This window comes from Bombina bombina, chromosome 3 (genome assembly GCF_027579735.1).
Source record: "Bombina bombina isolate aBomBom1 chromosome 3, aBomBom1.pri, whole genome shotgun sequence".
Lineage (NCBI taxonomy): Eukaryota > Metazoa > Chordata > Amphibia > Anura > Bombinatoridae > Bombina > Bombina bombina.
The window spans coordinates 433,080,796-433,098,525 of NC_069501.1; the positions used below are offsets into that span (position 1 = coordinate 433,080,796).

At 40.4% G+C, this 17,730-nt stretch overlaps 1 protein-coding gene across 1 annotated transcript in view; it reads left to right on the forward strand.

Moving 5' to 3' along the window:
* The first annotated feature begins 16,621 nt into the window (after nucleotides 1-16,621).
* Nucleotides 16,622-17,730, forward strand: part of SLC16A1 (solute carrier family 16 member 1) — a 56,118-nt gene continuing 55,009 nt past the window's right edge. Inside the window, exon 1 of the mRNA XM_053706653.1 lies at nucleotides 16,622-16,756. The gene's annotated coding sequence lies outside the window, so the exon portion shown is untranslated. The remainder of the gene's footprint in view (nucleotides 16,757-17,730) is intronic.

Consider the following 17,730-nt stretch of genomic DNA (forward strand, 5'->3'; position numbering starts at 1 on the left):
GACATAATTTATATACTGATCTCCTGTGGGAGTTGATAGGTTGTATAGATTTTCATAATAGTCCCTAAAGGCGTTAGCAATCTCGATAGGTTCATATTCAGTGTCACTGTTTATGGTTTTAATCTGATATATGTGGTTTATTAATGCTTTGCGTTTTAATGCTCTGGCAAGCATTGTGCCAGCTTTGTTCCCTCCCTGGTAGTACGTTTTTTTAAGGTATAGCGCTTTTGTTAAGTATTTTAGTAGTTCTCTTCTATAAGGGACCTTTTTGTTCTACACGTTTTAAAGTCAGGAGTAGGTGTTTTTATCTAACGGAGTTTGCTTTCTGGATTGTGGCTCTGTGTTTAAGTAGTTCCCCTCATATAGTGGCTTTATGAGCCAACCAGATGATGGCCGGGTTAATTGTAGAGGAGGTGTTGTGGTGGAAGTACTCTTTGAGAGAACAGGTAGCATGATCTTTAATCATTGGGTTGTGTAGTAGGGATTAATCAATTATCCAAATGAAAGGACATGTTGGAGAATTACTCCAGGCTAAAGTCATGGAGATAGATGAATGGTCTGACCATGTTAGAGGGTAAATCGCTGAACTCAATGCCAAGGAGAGGTTTGTAGTGGTCTATAAGCCAGTAGTCTATTCTAGAATACATGCATCTAGCAATAGAAAATAATGTGTAGTTGTGGCTTGATGGGTGTTGTTAGGCGCCATATGTTTATAAAGGAATTTTGTTCTAGTGTTTGGTGTCTAATTTGACTTTGTGTGTGATAGGGTGGCTGCCATGAGAACAGTCAAGGAACGGATCTAAGGCCATGTTGAGGTCTCCCCCCCCCCACCTCCAAGACACCATTCTGCAGTACCGTGATTTTATTATTGACTTTTTTAAAGAAATTGGATTGACCCTCATTAGGGGAGTACACATTTACTGATGTGATTAGTCTGTTAAACAATAGACCTTTTAAGATGATACTGTGACCTTCTGTGTCCACATATATAACTACATTTTATGTTTAAATAATTTTTACTAAAGTTTTACACAGTCTATAAATATCTTTGGCATCCATATTTTGCATTTTATATATTCCAACGGATAAATTATGGAGCAACAAAAAAAGAAATAAAAGAATTGTTTTCTAAAAATAAAACACTTTCCAGCCATGTAGATCTTAGAAAGACATAATCTTAACAGTAGTGCTAAGGAAATGTGATACATAATAAAAAAAAGATAATATATTGTCACCAACACCAACACAAACATCTCCCTTCAAACAGTTGTAAGTACATAAGGTCGGTGACTCCAAACAATTGTGTGAGGGATGGGGGTGAACAATTGGGGGAAAGTGACAACATATTGAATCATATTGAATGCAATAGAGTCTATTAAAAGGATGGTCCTTATGTAGTAGAATTCACACACCACTGATTTTTCTGGAGTGTAAATTAAAGGGACAGTCAAGTCCAAAATAAACTTTCATTACTCAGATAGAAAATGTAATTTTAAACAATTTTGCTTTGTTCTCTTGGTATTCTTAGTTGAAAGCTAAACCTAGGAGGTTCATATGCTAATTTCTAAGCCTGTGAAGGCCGCCTCTTCTCTCATTTTGACAGTTTTTCACCACTAGAGGGTGTTAGTTCATGGTGTCATATAGATAACACTGTTCTCACGCACATGGAGTTCCAGTGAGCCAGTTTTGTTTGGCTAAGATGGATGTCTGTCAAAAGAACTGAAATAAAGGAGCAGTTTGCAGAGGCTTAGATACAAGATAATCACAGCGGTAAAATGTGTATTTATATAACTGTGTTGGTTATGCAAAACTAGGGAATGGGTAATAAAGGGATTATCTATCTTTTTAAACAATAACAATTCTGGTGCAGACTATCCCTTTAAATAAGTGCAGTGATATCATTTCGGGCTCTTTCCCTTTTACAAAATGTGTCTCTTCCTTTTACAAAATGTGTCTCTTGTAGGAATATTATTCCTCCTCCCAGTTTCTTAAACCAATTAAGTGCAATAGATCGATTAATTGGAGAATTCAGTCCTTTACAATTTTGAGAAATAAACATATCTCTAGAAGCCATGTATATGTTTGTGGGAGGTATCAGCTATGATAAGGTTAGGAAGAGTATTTAAATAGGCTAAATGCGAAAAGGAAAAGTAATGCCAGTTTTGGTCATAGGTAGGGGGTGTGAGTGTTATGTATTTGTTTTTGGGGATAAGTACAATGAAACAGAATCCCATCCCCAAGAGCTAGAGAGGAGAGTTATAGAGAAAAAAATTATATGAAACAGAAAAAAATCCTGTGTAGGACAGAGATGTTGCCTGAGAAACTGTAATAAATGTAACCAAACATTTACATATGTCAGCAAATTTGGGAACATGTCTAGAACAATGAATAAGAAGATGTAGATAAACAATAATCGGTAACGTTATATACTCATTGTAGTGGGGGCAGTAACTATGAAGGATACAAAGCATACAAAATTGTTTGTCCAGGAATAAAAGCAAGTGTGTATAAAAATGTCCCTTTCCCTTGCAGCAGTCAGAACACGCTCTTTGTCAAAAAATTTGTTGAATTTGAGAATTACGCCCCTAGGGGGTTCAGATCTTTTAGGAGGTGTGCATCTCGCCCAGGCCCTGTGAGCTCTATCAAGATGTATATCAGTAGTTGAGAGTCTTCCAGCAGTATTTTAAACAGTGATTGAAGAAAAGCAGGGAGTCTATCAGTGCCTACTTCCTTAGGTATACTTCTAATTCTGTAAGGGTATTTAGCCTTGCCGGGTCATGAGGACATGTTGTCGCCAAACATTGAGAGTGCTGCTCTCCTCCACGGCGTCCCATGAGGATGGACACCATGACCTCTGCTTGTTCGCAGCTGCAAATGCAGCACTCTAGGTGTGCGCGGCTGTGCGCTGCCTAAATTTAAAGGGACCATGTCCCAATTATAGGAGCTCCCACCTGGATGACTCAGGTGTGGGAGATCCTATAAAACTTACCCAGCCCATCAAACTGGGCTGAGTTGTTTCCCTCTTATCTCACTCTGCTTGCTCTTGAGATGAAAGCATACTTACCTGGTTCCTGTGTATGCTCACCTTGCTCCTGAGACCAAAACATACTTTTCTGATACCTGTGTATGCTCACCTTGCTCCTGAAAACCAAAGCATTTTTACCTGATACCTGTGTATTTTCACCTTGCTCCTGAAACCAAGCATACTTACCTTGCACCTACGTATGCTCACCTAGATCCTGAAAGTCAAACAGAATAACCTGATACTGGTGTATGCTCACTTTGTTCCTAAAGCTGTGCCTGCTGTACCTAACTGCTACTATCCACTGACAGTCTCACCAACAGAACCCACTGGGTATCCTGTGCCTGCTGAGAGACCTGTGTCTACCATACCAGTGACAGCCTATGTTAAACCAGCTGTGTCTGCTGTACCTATCTGGTATCCCGTGACAGCCTCACCAAATGTACCTGCTGGGTATCCTGTGCCTGCAATGTGAACGTGAGGTGGTGTTTGCATTGCACCTAACTCGTAATAACAGCGCACATTAGCGTGTGCTGGTATTACAAAGTGGAGCACAAATATCGATTTAGCGAAAATGATATTTTGCGCTCCATTTATAATCTGGCCCTAAATCATTTATCCACAAAAATCTCCCTAGATATAATGGTGTTTCTCTTACATGGTGTATCCAGTCCACGGATTCATCCTTACTTGTGGGATATTCTCAATCCCTACAGGAAGTGGCAAAGAGAGCACACAGCAGAGCTGTCCATATAGCTCCCCTCAGGCTCCGCCCCCCAGTCATTCTCTTTGCCGCTCTAACAAGTAGCATCTCCACGGGAGGGTAAAGAGTATGTGGTGTTAGATTTGTAGTTTTTATTTCTTCAATCAAGAGTTTGTTATTTTAAAATAGTGCCGGCAGAAAGTGATGAAGATTTCTGCTGAGAGGAAAAAGATTTTAGCATGTTGTAACTAAAATCCATTGCTGTTCCCACACAGGACTGTTGAGTACCGGAGAACTTCAGTTAAGGGGAACAGTTTGCAGGCTTAACTGCTTAAGGTATGCTCAGTCTCTTTTTTCTAACAAGACTTGGTAATGCTAGAAGACTGACAGAAATCCCCATGTGGGAATGTAAGCCATATTCTGAGACTTAGTATAGAAGGATGGCTTAGTTAAAGGGCTTAAATCACTGGTGGACACTGTTATGGGGAAAATCGATTATTTTTGTACTATAATCCAACATTTGCACAAGTTTTTATTATGTTTGGAACACTTTTTAGGGGTTTTATACGCCTGGCATATTTTTAGACACCTAATTTGGCTTAGGAAGGCCCCACAACTCCGGAGTGAAGAGGGAGGGGGCCTAATTTTCGCGCCTCAGTTGCGCAGTTCTTTTGCAAGACAGCTTCATGCAGCTTCACATGTAGAGTCCAGAGATTGCAGGAGGACTACAGGGAGGCTTAATTTCATTCCAAAACTAATCCCCAAGGAAGGTAGGGCCGCAGCAGAGACTGTGGCATAGTGCTGTAGTGTGTTAAACCGGTGGCCTGCTTCAATTTGCTCCGGTTTGGGCAATAAGGGGTTAATTGTCTTGAAACTTGGTGTGCAATCATTTCAAAGCATTAGGATCATATGGTGCAAATTTCATAAAGATTGGATGTTTTTTTGAGATTTGGTAAAAAAGTGTGTGCTTTTTATTATTTAAAGGCACAGTACCGTTTTTTCAAAAATTGTATTTTTCTGTTTTTGAGTGCTATCTAAGTCTGTCTAACATGTCTGAGCCTACAGATAGACCTTGTTCTATGTGTTTAAAAGCCATGGCGGTACCCCCATTGCATTTGTCTTTAAAGTGTGCTAAGGTATCTAAACATTTTAATGACCATGCAGTGACACTTAAAAATGTAGCCCAAGATGATTCTTTGACGGAAGGTAATGAGGATAGTCCTCCTTCCTCTCCCCATGTGTCGACACCAGTTACGCCTGCGCAAGCGTTGCCTAGTACCTCTAGCGCATTGTGCCCTATTACTTTACAGCAATTAGCAGCAGTCATGGATAATTCCCTTGCGGCATTTCTATCCAAACTGCCAGTTTTTCCAAAGAAGCGTGATAGCTCAGTTTTAAGAACAGAGGATGAGCAATCAAAAGCTTTGGATGATTTATCTGTTGTACCCTCACAACTCTCTGAAGTGGCAGTGAGGGATGGTCTGTCCGAGGGAGAAATTTCTGACACAGGAAAAGTTTCTCAGCGGGCAGAGTCAGATTCCTTAGCGTTTAAATTTAAGCTGGAACACCTCCGCGTCCTGCTTAAGGAGGTTTTAGCTACGCTGGATGATTGTGACCCCATGGTGGTCCCAGAAAAATTGTGTAAAATGGACAGGTTTTTAGAGGTCCCTGTATACACTGATGCGTTTCCGATCCCGAAGAGGGTGGCGGATATTGTGACTAGGGAGTGGGAGAGACCAGGTGTACCTTTTGTTCCCCCTCCTATCTTTAAGAAAATGTTCCCCATAAATGACCCCAGGCGGGACGCGTGGCAGACGGTCCCTAAGGTAGAGGGAGCAGTTTCAACACTTGCTAAGCGTACAACTATACCAATAGAAGACAGTTGTGCTTTTAAAGACCCTATGGATAAAAAATTGGAAGGTTTGCTGAAGAAAATGTTTGTTCAGCAAGGTTTCCTTCTTCAGCCAATTGCCTGCATTATTCCTGTAACTACTGCAGCGGCTTTTTGGTTTGAGGCACTGGAGGAGTCGCTCCAGAGGGAGACTTCATATGACGAAGTCATGGATAGAATTCATGCTCTAAAGCTGGCGAATTCTTTTATCACTGATGCCGCTTTCCAATTAGCTAAGTTAGCGGCGAAAAATTCAGGTTTTGCCATTATGGCGCGAAGAGCGCTTTGGCTCAAATCATGGTCGACTGACGTGTCGTCCAAAACAAAGTTACTGAACATTCCTTTCAAGGGAAAGACCCTTTTTGGTCCCGAGTTGAAAGAAATTATCGTGGATATCACTGGGGGGAAGGGCCATGCCCTCCCGCAGGATAGACCGTTTAAGGCCAAAAACAAGGCTAATTTTCGCTCCTTTCGCAACTTCAGGAGCGGACCTGCTTCAACCTCTGCTGCCACAAAGCAAGAGGGTAATGCTTCACAGCCCAAAGCAACCTGGAAACCCTTGCAGGGCTGTAATAAGGGTAAACAGGCCAAGAAGCCTGCACCTGCTACCAAGACAGCATGAAGGGGTAGCCCCCGATCCGGGACCGGATCTAGTAGGGGGCAGACTTTCTCTCTTTGCTCAGGCTTGGGCAAGAGATGTTCTAGATCCCTGGACATTAGAAATTGTGGCTCAGGGGTATCTTCTAGAATTCAAGGACTCTCCCCCAAGGGGAAGGTTCCACATTTTTCGTTTATCTTCAGACCAGACAAAGAAACAGGCATTCTTACGCTGTGTAGAAGATCTTCTAAAGATGGGAGTGATACACCCAGTTCCAATTGCAGAACAAGGACTGGGATTTTACTCAAACCTGTTTGTAGTTCCCAAAAAGGAGGGAACTTTCAGGCCAATCCTGGATCTAAAAATTCTAAACAAATTCCTCAGAGTTCCATCTTTCAAAATGGAAACCATTCGGACAATCTTGCCGATGATCCAGGAAGGTCAATATATGACTACCGTGGATCTAAAGGATGCGTACCTTCATATTCCTATCCACAAAGATCATCATCAATTCCTAAGGTTTGCCTTTCTGGACATGCATTACCAGTTCGTGGCCCTTCCTTTCGGGTTGGCCACCACTCCCAGAATTTTCACAAAGGTGCTAGGGTCCCTTCTAGCGGTTCTAACACCGCGGGGCATTGCAGTAGCACCTTACCTAGATGACATCTTAATACAGGCGTCGTCTTTTCACAGAGCCAAGGCTCATACGGACATTGTTCTGGCCTTTCTAAGGTCTCACGGGTGGAAGGTGAACGTCAAAAAAAGTTCCCTGTCCCCGCTCACAAGGGTTCCCTTCCTGGGAACACTAATAGACTCAGTAGAAATGAAAATCTTTCTGACAGAGGTCAGGAAGTCAAAACTTTTGAATACTTGCCGAGTTCTTCATTCCATTCCTCGGCCTTCTGTGGCTCAATGCATGGAGGTAATCGGTTTAATGGTTGCGGCAATGAACGTAGTCCCTTTTGCCCGAATTCATCTAAGACCACTGCAACTGTGCATGCTCAAACAGTGGAATGGGGATTATGTAGATTTGTCTCCTCAAATACGAATGGACCAGAAAACCAGAGACTCTCTTCTCTGGTGGTTGTCTCAGGATCACCTGTCTCAGGGAATGAGTTTCCGCAGACCGGAGTGGATCATTGTCACGACAGATGTCAGTCTGTTAGGCTGGGGTGCGGTCTGGAACTCCTTGAAAGCTCAGGGTCTATGGTCTCGGGAAGAATCTCTTCTCCCGATAAACATTTTGGAACTGAGAGCGATTTTCAATATGCTCCAGGCATGGCCTCAACTAGCGGAGGCCAAATTCATCAGATTTCAGTTGGACAACATCACGACTGTAGCGTACATCAATCATCAGGGAGGAACAAAGAGTTCCCTAGCGATGAAGGAAGTAACCAAGATCATCAAATGGGTGGAGGATCACTCCTGCCATCTATCTGCAATTCACATCCCAGGAGTAGACAACTGGGAGGCGGATTTTCTGAGTCGTCAGACTTTCCATCCGGGGGAGTGGGAACTCCACCCGGAGGTTTTTGCTCAGCTGACCCAGCTATGGGGCATTCCAGAATTGGATCTGATGGCGTCCCGTCAGAACACCAAACTTCCCCTTTACGGATCCAGATCCAGGGATCCCAAGGCAGCATTGATAGATGCTTTAGTAGCGCCTTGGTCATTCAGTCTAGCTTATGTCTTTCCACCGTTTCCTCTTCTCCCTCGGCTAGTAGCCAGAATCAAACAGGAGAAGGCTTCGGTAATTCTGATAGCGCCTGCGTGGCCACACAGGACTTGGTATGCAGACCTAGTGGACATGTCATCGGTTCCACCAGGGAAACTGCTATCGAGGCAGGATATTCTAATTCAAGGTCCATTCAAGCATCCAAATCTAGTTTCTCTGCAACTGACTGCTTGGAGATTGAACGCTTAATTCTAGCTAAGCGTGGGTTCTCTGAATCTGTTATAGATACTCTGATCCAGGCCAGAAAACCTGTCACCAGGAAAATTTACCATAAGATATGGCGGAAATATCTTTGTTGGTGCGAATCCAAGGGTTACTCGTGGAGTAAGGTTAGGATTCCAAGGATATTGTCCTTTCTCCAAGAAGGATTGGAGAAAGGTTTGTCAGCTAGTTCCTTAAAGGGACAGATATCTGCTCTGTCTATCCTGTTACACAAGCGTCTGGCAGCTGTACCAGACGTTCAGGCGTTTGCACAGGACCTAGTTAGAATCAAGCCTGTCTACAAACCTGTGGCTCCTCCATGGAGTCTAAATTTAGTTCTTTCAGTTCTTCAAGGGGTTCCGTTTGAACCTTTGCATTCCATAGATATTAAGTTATTATCTTGGAAAGTTTTGTTTTTGGTAGCTATTTCTTCTGCTCGAAGAGTTTCTGAATTGTCTGCTTTGCAGTGTAATTCACCCTATCTGGTGTTCCATGCAGATAAGGTTGTTTTGCGTACCAAACCTGGTTTCCTTCCAAAAGTGGTTTCTAATAAGAATGTTAACCAGGAAATCATTTTTCCTTCTCTGTGCCCTAATCCAGTTTCTAAGAAGGAACGACTGTTACACAATCTTGATGTGGTTCGTGCTTTAAAATTCTATTTAAAGGCAACTAAATATTTCAGACAAACATCATCCTTGTTTGTTGTCTATTCTGGTAAGAGGAGAGGTCAGAAAGCAACTGCTACCTCTCTTTCCTTCTGGCTGAAAAGCATCATCCGATTGGCTTATGAGACTGCTGGACAGCAGCCTCCTGAATGAATTACAGCTCATTCCACTAGAGCTGTGGCTTCCACATGGGCTTTCAAGAATGAGGCTTCTGTTGAACAGATTTGTAAGGCAGCGACTTGGTCTTCACTGCATACATTTGCCAAATTTTACAAATTCGATACTTTTGCTTCTTCGGAGGCTATTTTTGGGAGAAAGGTTTTGCAAGCAGTGGTGCCTTCCGTTTAGGTTACCTGACTTGTTCCCTCCCTTCATCCGTGTCCTAAAGCTTTGGTATTGGTATCCCACAAGTAAGGATGAATCCGTGGACTGGATACACCATGTAAGAGAAAACAGAATTTATGCTTACCTGATAAATTACTTTCTCTTACGGTGTATCCAGTCCACGGCCCGCCCTGGCAATTAAGTCAGGTTCAAATTTATTTTTGTAAAACTACAGTCACCACTGCACCCTATGGTTTCTCCTTTTTCTCCTAACCGTCGGTCGAATGACTGGGGGGGTGGAGCCTGAGGGGAGCTATATGGACAGCTCTGCTGTGTGCTCTCTTTGCCACTTCCTGTAGGGATTGAGAATATCCCACAAGTAAGGATGAATCCGTGGACTGGATATACCGTAAGAGAAAGTAATTTATCAGGTAAGCATAAATTCTGTTTTTTCTGTTTATATTTATTAGATAAGTTTTTCTGAAGGATTGTAATAGACCCCTATATATGGAAATATATCAAAACAAAGCAATTCAGGAGTAATGTAGTGTACTTGATAGCAAAGATTATTAATTATTAATATTCTCCACACACACTGAACATTTGTGAACTTGAGTTCTGGTGACATAGAAACAATGTAAACAAGAAGATTTAGATAAAATAATGCTCCCAGTTTGTGTCTGTGACAGAGAGGTACTAAAGCGTCCATTTTCCATTGTTTTTTTTTCTAATAGCCCGGTTCTAAAAATCTCTCTGGGCTGGTGAAATGATTTAAGAATGCTCTCCAGTACTTCTATTTCCCTGGTGGAATAATCTAAAGCCACTTTTTACACTGAAACCGGGTGTCTCATTAAGGACCATATACTGCATTTTCGTATGGGGAGTTGCATACATTTCAAAAGTGAACAATGAAAATCATAGTTTATAAATCAAACAAAAAAAATAATTGCACAATTCACACTAAAATACGCAGGAAAAACTGTATTGTTAAACTGCATAAAAAATCCTAACACATTTGTTCGCCAAAAGTCGTATTTTATCACAAATGTATCATTTGTATGTAAATTACACAGGAATAAATCATATAAAATATACAGTGTAATCGTAATTTAATTAAATTTGAAAAAAACATCGAAATTTGTAAATAAAATAGAAAGCATAAATTGTTGTTTTTTCATAAAATGGGCTGAACATGGGCATTTATGAAATTGTCTATCAAATTCCAGTATAATTCTATAAACATTTTGCCCCGACAGATCTCACAGTTTTTACTTGCAACTTGGCGAGCTTTTATCAAAGTACTCAGAATGCTCATTAATCTGAATGAAAAACCTATGCATATAAAAATAGCAGTGTTTTTTGTTTTAATAGCAGTGATTTTAAGGTACATTGCACTGGAAACAGAGTAATTTGATTTTTATACAGCGTAATATTAAAGTTTAAACTACGTTGAGTTCTCCCTATATAATTTGTCCTCCATTGTGAACTTTTACATAGCAGATTGCTCTCATTAGTTATATGGGGGACATCTTGCCACTTGCAGGACAGACCCTTTTTTTTATAGAATTCCATTAGAGCTGCCCCTGCGAGTGTTTTTTTAGAATCAGCCTATAAAGATTATTGGCCTTTTGAGTAAACAGTAAAAAAGAAGATATTGGTGACTTGTGTAAATAATTACAAAGAAAAGGGTTTACTTTCCTTGCTAGCTCAGCCCATTTCATTGGGTGTTGGGGTTACAATTAGCAGTAACTATTATTTATTATTTTTCATCTTAGAAATGTTGTAAATTTTGTATTTCCTTTGTGGAAAGGAATATTTTATGCTGTAACAAAATCTTAATAATCTTTCTATAGTGGTATTACATAGTTCTTTAGATATCTGTTATTCTCGGTAGATGTAATGTTTCCTTTAATTTGTTATTTATTTTATTAAAATAATTTGATTATATTTTAAAATAATTGATGTAAGTAAAATATTTAACTTTTTTTTATTTCCTATTTTAATTGATTACTAATCAAACTCAATTTTTTTAACTAAATTGGGTGTGTGTTTTCTAACAGTCTCTGCTTTTTTGTTTCTTTGTTAACAGTTTAAAGCTATTGTCTTCTTTGATGCACAGCAAGAAAACTTTATTATCTAGACAGTGACTTACCTGAATACAGTCTCATTTACATATGTTTGCATATGTACAACTCCATTTTGTTATGCACTTCCTTTAGAATAAATAGTCTGATCCTATGCAAATCAATTTACCACGATCCTCTGTAAACATTCAGAGCTACATGTAAGGGTCTCAATGCTGAAAAAAAATATACAAAAAAAATATAAATAGATAGCCAGTATATATCTCCAAAAGGATGTACTCCTTGTAACAAGAGTTATAAATGCCAAGGTGCTATATAAAGAATCCAGATATCATAGCAGAGATAAGCACTCACTGAACTTCAGAATAAAAATTCACATTTATTATATCAAAGTTAAAAACAGAGCATAACGTTTCGGAACCACATAGGTCCCTTTGTCAAATGCACAAATATCACAGACAATGTTACCTCAGAATGCCTGAATGCCCCTTTAATTACTCTGGTAGCCCAGCAGCGCGGTTAGTGTGTATTATTATTATTATTATTAATAATTATTATTAGTATACTTTTTTTTTATAAAGCACCAACAAGTTCCACAGCACTGTACATAGATACAAATTATAAAAGTATAATACAACATTTGACAAGGCAAAATGTATCAAACAAACAAATACAGGAGGAACAGGGGGCCCTATTCCTGTGGGAACTTACAGATATGCATGTATGTATGCTAATATGTAAAATCTAAAAGACAGGGGGAAATAAATTATATTTTGATCAATTTATTCAAATCTAAGAAGCAATTTTATAACTTTGAACATAAAGAGATTTGTTGGGGGTGGGGAGGAATGCTTTATGATGCAAAATTACGAGGATACGGATTGAAGAAAAGTTAAAAGTACAGTTCACCCAAAATGTTCTCCTCTTTAAATGATTCCCAATGATCCATTTTACCTGCTGGGGTGTATTAAATTGCTTGCAAGTAGCCTCTTTACTCCTATTACGGCATTTGAAATAGCTGATTTAGCCTGTGGTATCCCCACCTATAGTAAAAGTTTGTATACTGGAGTTTAGGCTATTGATAAGGCTATGTAAACACAGCCAGCAGAAGAAATTACACTCCAAGTGGGGTGCAGGATAGTTAAAGTTCCAGTCAACACAGTAGATTTGCATAATCAACAAATGCAAGATAATAGCATTTAGTCTGAACGTTAAATGAGTAGTAAAAAAAAAGTCTAAATATAAAAAGACTGTGCACAAAAGTAAATTTGAAAGTTGTTTAAAATTGCATGCTCTATCTGAATAATGAAAGTTTAATTTTGACTTGAGTGTTCCTTTAAGTAATAAAATCATAATTGTCCACTGTTCTCTCTAAGTGTTGAGTTTTAGCTTTTTTAGGCAAATATAAGGTAAGGAAACAAGTGTGTATACAAAGTGATAACATAATGAGATCTGGTATAACCCATTGCAATAGGCTGTGGTTTAAAAGCACAAAATCAGCTACTTCATATACACAAATAAGCATGAAAATGCAATTTCTCAAATATTTTATACTCTGCAGCTGGTATAACAAGTCATTGAAAATACATTAATGGAAAAACAATTTTACAGTGTACTGTTCCTTTAAATAGGTTATAGAAACAATTCTTTATAGAAAGGTTGACTGCCCAGTGGAGTGAGTTATGTGGACTAATACAGTAAAGGAATTCAAGAATGACTGGGACACACGAGGCACAAAAAAGCAGTGGTTGTGTACATTCAAATATATCAGTCTAGTTTAGTGTCAGTGAAAATTATTCAAATAATCATTTTTGCAGATGCATCTGGCATTCAAAAATGCGTTGAATTAGATTTGAAACACATTATTGTGCATACAATAAGGTTATACCTTTTGGAATTGGGTAGTTCCTACCTGTCATGAACTTCAGATTCCCATGTTTATACACTGTGTCTTCCAGATAGAAGGGTGTTTTCCAATAAATATATGTACAGTATGCAAAATTGTAATTTAGTGTATAAATGCTTCACTATTACTGAGTACATTTGGTTACTATGTTAACTCCTGTTTGTGCCAAAAACAAACCTTCAAGCTGGCAGAAATCCCAGTATTTTAACAACAGGATCCAACAACATTTATGATTTTGTTTAACCCTTTGTATTAGTTAAAAAACGGTCTCTTTAAGTAATCCTATATAATAAAAGGCCAAGTGTGTTTGTCCGAAGCTGTCATGCGCAGTACAGACTGCGCGCAAGGACAAACACAACTGGCCTTAGAGTCCCTACCTGAACAGTCGGTGCAGTTGAAAGTGAGCGTGGCCGGGCGTGAGAGGCGTGACGGGGGGTGGTCAGGCATGACGGAGGCGTGGCACGAGAGGGATAAAGGGGAGAGAGATAGAAAGAGAAGGGGAGAGAGATAGAAAGAGAGGGGGAGCAAACAAAATAGATGGGAAAGAGCAAGAGAGGAGGGAGAGTGAGTAAAATAGATGGGAAAGAGCAAGAGAGAGGGGAGAGAGAGCAAAATAGAGGGGAAAGAGCAAAATTGATGGAATGAGCAAAACAAAGGGAAGAGAGAGAGAGAGCAAAAGAAAGGGGGAGAGAGAAAATAAGAGGGGGAAAGAGAGAGAGAGCAAAAGAGAGGGGGAGAGAGAGCCAAAGAGAGGGATGAAGAGATAGAGAAAAAGAGAGGTGGGAGAGAGTGCAAAAGAGAGGGGGGAGAGAGAGCGCAAAAGAGAAGGGGGAGAGAGAGCGCAAAAGAGAGGGCGAGAGAGAGAGTGCAGAAGAGAGGGGGAGAGAGAGAGCGCAGAAGAGAAGGGGGAAGAGAGAGAGTGCAAAAGAGAGGGGGGAGAGAGCGCAAAAGAGAGGGGGAAGAGAGAGCACACAAAAGAGAGGGGGAGAGAGAGAGTGTGCAAAAGAGAGGGAGGAGAGAGAGAGCACAAAAGAGAGGTGGGAGAGAGAGAGCGCAAAAGAGAGGGGGAGAAAGAGCAAAAGAGAGGGATGGGGAGAGAGACAGAGCAAAAGAGAGGAATGGGGAGAGAGACAGAGCAAAAGAGAGGGATGGGGAGAGAGACAGAGCAAAATAGAGGGGTGGGGAGAGAGAGAGTGCAAAAGAGAGGGGGAAGAGAGAGCGCAAAAGAGAGGGGGGAGAGAGAGAGCGCAAAAGAGAGTGGGGAGAGATTGCAAAAGTGAGGGGGGAGAGAGAGAGCTCAAAAGAGAGGGGGAGAGAGTGCAAAAGAGAGGGGGGAGAGAGAGAGCGCAAAAGAGAAGGGGAGAGAGAGCGCAAAAGAGAAGGGGAGAGAGAGAGCACAAAAGAGTGGGGGAAGAGAGCACAAAAGAGAGGGGGGAGAGAGAGCAAAAGAGAGGGGGGAGAGAGAGCAAAAGAGAGGGGGAGAGAGAGAGCAAAAGAGAGGGGGAGAGAGAGAGCACAAAATAAAGGGGAGAGAGAGAGCACAAAAGAGAGGGGGGAGAGAGCAAAAGAGAGGGGGGGAGAAAGCAAAAGAGAGGGTGGAGAGAGGGAGCAAAAAGAGAGGGGAAAGAGCAAAAGAGAGGGGAGGGAGAGTAAAAGAGAGGGGGGATAGAGAGAGCCAAAGAGAGGGGGTAGAGAGAGCAAAAGAGAGGTGGAGCGAGAGAGAGCGCAAAAAGAGGGGGGAGAGAGACAGCAAAAGAGAGGGGGGAGAGAGAGAGCAAAAGAGAGGGGGAGGGAGAGAGCGCAAGGGGTGGGACCTCTGAACTGCAAAAAATGGCCCGTGTGAACGGGCTTTAGGACTAGTAGTGTAATAAAAGAATGTACTAGCACATTACAGCACTTTATTTTTGCTCCTTTATGTAACTTTTATTTACAGTTGCTGACTGTTAAAGGGACAGTACACACCAATTTTCATATAACTGCATGTAATAGACACTACTATAAAGAATAATATGCACAGATATTGATCTAAAAATCCAGTACAAAACCTTTTAAAAACTGACTTAGAAGCTCCTAGTTTAGCACTGTTGGTGAGGTTAGGCTGGGACACCCACTGAAATGGGCTGAAAAGCAAAAAGAGCAGTCACTAACCTAACCCCCTGCATATGAAAAGACTCTTTACACAGACAGGAGCAAACTGGAGAAGGTAGACAACAGTCTACTTCTAAAACTTGTAGGCTTGGTTAGGAGTCTGAAAATTAGCACCATATTTAAAAATAAGCAAAACTATACAGTACTTTTTTTTTTTTAAAACTGTATGGGCTACAGTATATACATGGATCATTTACAAAACATTTATGCAGAGAAAAATCTAGTGTACAATAAAGGTGCAAAAATAAAATGATTTACTGTACAAGAACATTCTCTTATTGAACTATTTCTTAAAGAGACCAATGTGTTTAACCCATGCAAAGGTGTGAACACCATAGATACAATCAGTACTGGCTGAACTTAGTCAGTGATTGGCGGCTACGCACATATGCTGCCCCAGGCTTAAAGGGACTTTATACACTAGGTTTTTCTTTGCATAAATGTTTTGCAGATAATCCATTTATATAGCCCATACATTTTTTTTAAAAATGTATAGTTTTGCTTATTTTTAAATAGCATTGCTCTGATTTTCAGACTCCTAACCAAACCCCAAAGTTTTAGGAGAATACTGATGTATACCTACTCCAGCTTGCTCCTGTTTGTGTAAAGAGTCTTTTCATTTGCAGAGGAAGGGGGATGTCTGCAAATTCCCACTTGCAGTGGGTGTTCCAGCTACCTTTTTAACAGAAAAACTGGGAGCTTCTAAGTAAGTTTTTAAACAGTTTTATACTGGATTTTTATGTTAGTATCTGTGCATATTATTATTTATAGTAGTGTCTATCTCATGTAGTTAAATGAAAATTGGTGTGTACTGTCCCTTTAAACATGCTCATTGGCCAAGCTTCTATAAAGTAATCGGTGCTGCTATGTTAGAACCTAGGTTTCTGTTAGCCAACCCCCTTCTGCTAAGGACAATTAGTGGCTGATTACTGTTTTTGTATGGGCTAAAGCAAAGTTAAACTATTTAACATGGTTTAAAGTCCCTTTAATATCGTTATATTCAACATAGTCACTATATCTGTCGCTATTTCTACTTTCTATTCATAAATGTTGTGCGCACTATCCAAAGGGCTAAAAAGAATCCAACTGTCTTTCATTTATTTTCCAAACCTCTATTTTTTTGCATGTACTGTGGAAGTTTAACAAGGGAACTTCCCAGCTATTTAAACTAAATTCCTTTAGTTGTACAGACACTTTCTGACAATGTCGGGCACCCCTCATTGGCTTCAAATCTACAGTTCATTAACTTGTGTAATTATAACAAGCAGCGTTATCTAATATCAAGCCCTTTGTCCTTGCTAGCTAGTAGTGGGAGGAGACGCGCATGCGCACATGGTGCCGTATTAAAGCTACGAGAGGAGTGTGTGTGTAATACTGTAGGGTAGATAGATTGTCCTCTGGTCAGTCCAGAGTCACTGGGGCCATTGCTGCCCCGTAACACCGCGTGAGTGACCGGATCACAACAAGGCTCAGCTTGGGGTAAGTGTTGTGGTGTCTACGGAAAGGAAACAGGGACTCAACCGCTGTTTTCTTTTTCACACGTGTGGATGTCGAATTGCACAGCTTGGTCGCATATGGGGGGGTGCTGTTCCAGGGTGGGATAGCACGGACTGTATGGCTATACTGTAGGAACCTATTGGTGAATGTATTTTATCCGTGATGTTGTTTTAAAAACGAATGTGATAATAGTTCTTATAATGAATGACGCGATACCCGTTACCCAAAACTATGGTGGACTTAATTTGGGCACGTGTGGCAACCTTACGTGTGGGCGACGAGTAGTACACGACACCTTATAGGAGCGTGCAAGGAAAGGTTTGTGGGGATTGGGGACCGTGGATCATCTCGCTTCCTTGTCCTCATGAATTACAAGATATAAAAATATCAGGTTTTTCTAATGTGTAGTTTATTACTTTGACTTTAAACCAGGTTGTTGCAGCACCAACACCTTCACCTTTTAGGGCTTGAACTCTTAGCTATGTGTTCGTCTCTGTAGCTTGAGCCAGCAGTGCTGTAAATAAAGAGCCCATTCATTAGACTGCGGGCAGGTTTCCCATGCTGGGTCTTGTACTGCTCCTCTTTATTTCTCTAATGCAGTTTATAGGGCACAATCTAGATTGAAATTGGTGTTTAGCTTTCTAGGGCTACAAATTCTAGGTATCAAGTATCTCCAGTTTTTACAGCTTTAACTTGTCAACACAGAGATCAAAAAGCATGGGCTGTAGTTGTCCAGAATTACATTTTATACAAATATGTGTAGGTAGGATAGTACACACACACACTATTATGCAATAAAATATATATATATATATATATATATATATATATATATATATATATATATATATAATCTCCAATTCAATGTTCAGTATTGAAGCCAGACATTCACATTCTCTGTGGCCTTGAAAGAATGTTCCTGCCCTACAGGGATCCATTGCATCTAAAACCTTCAA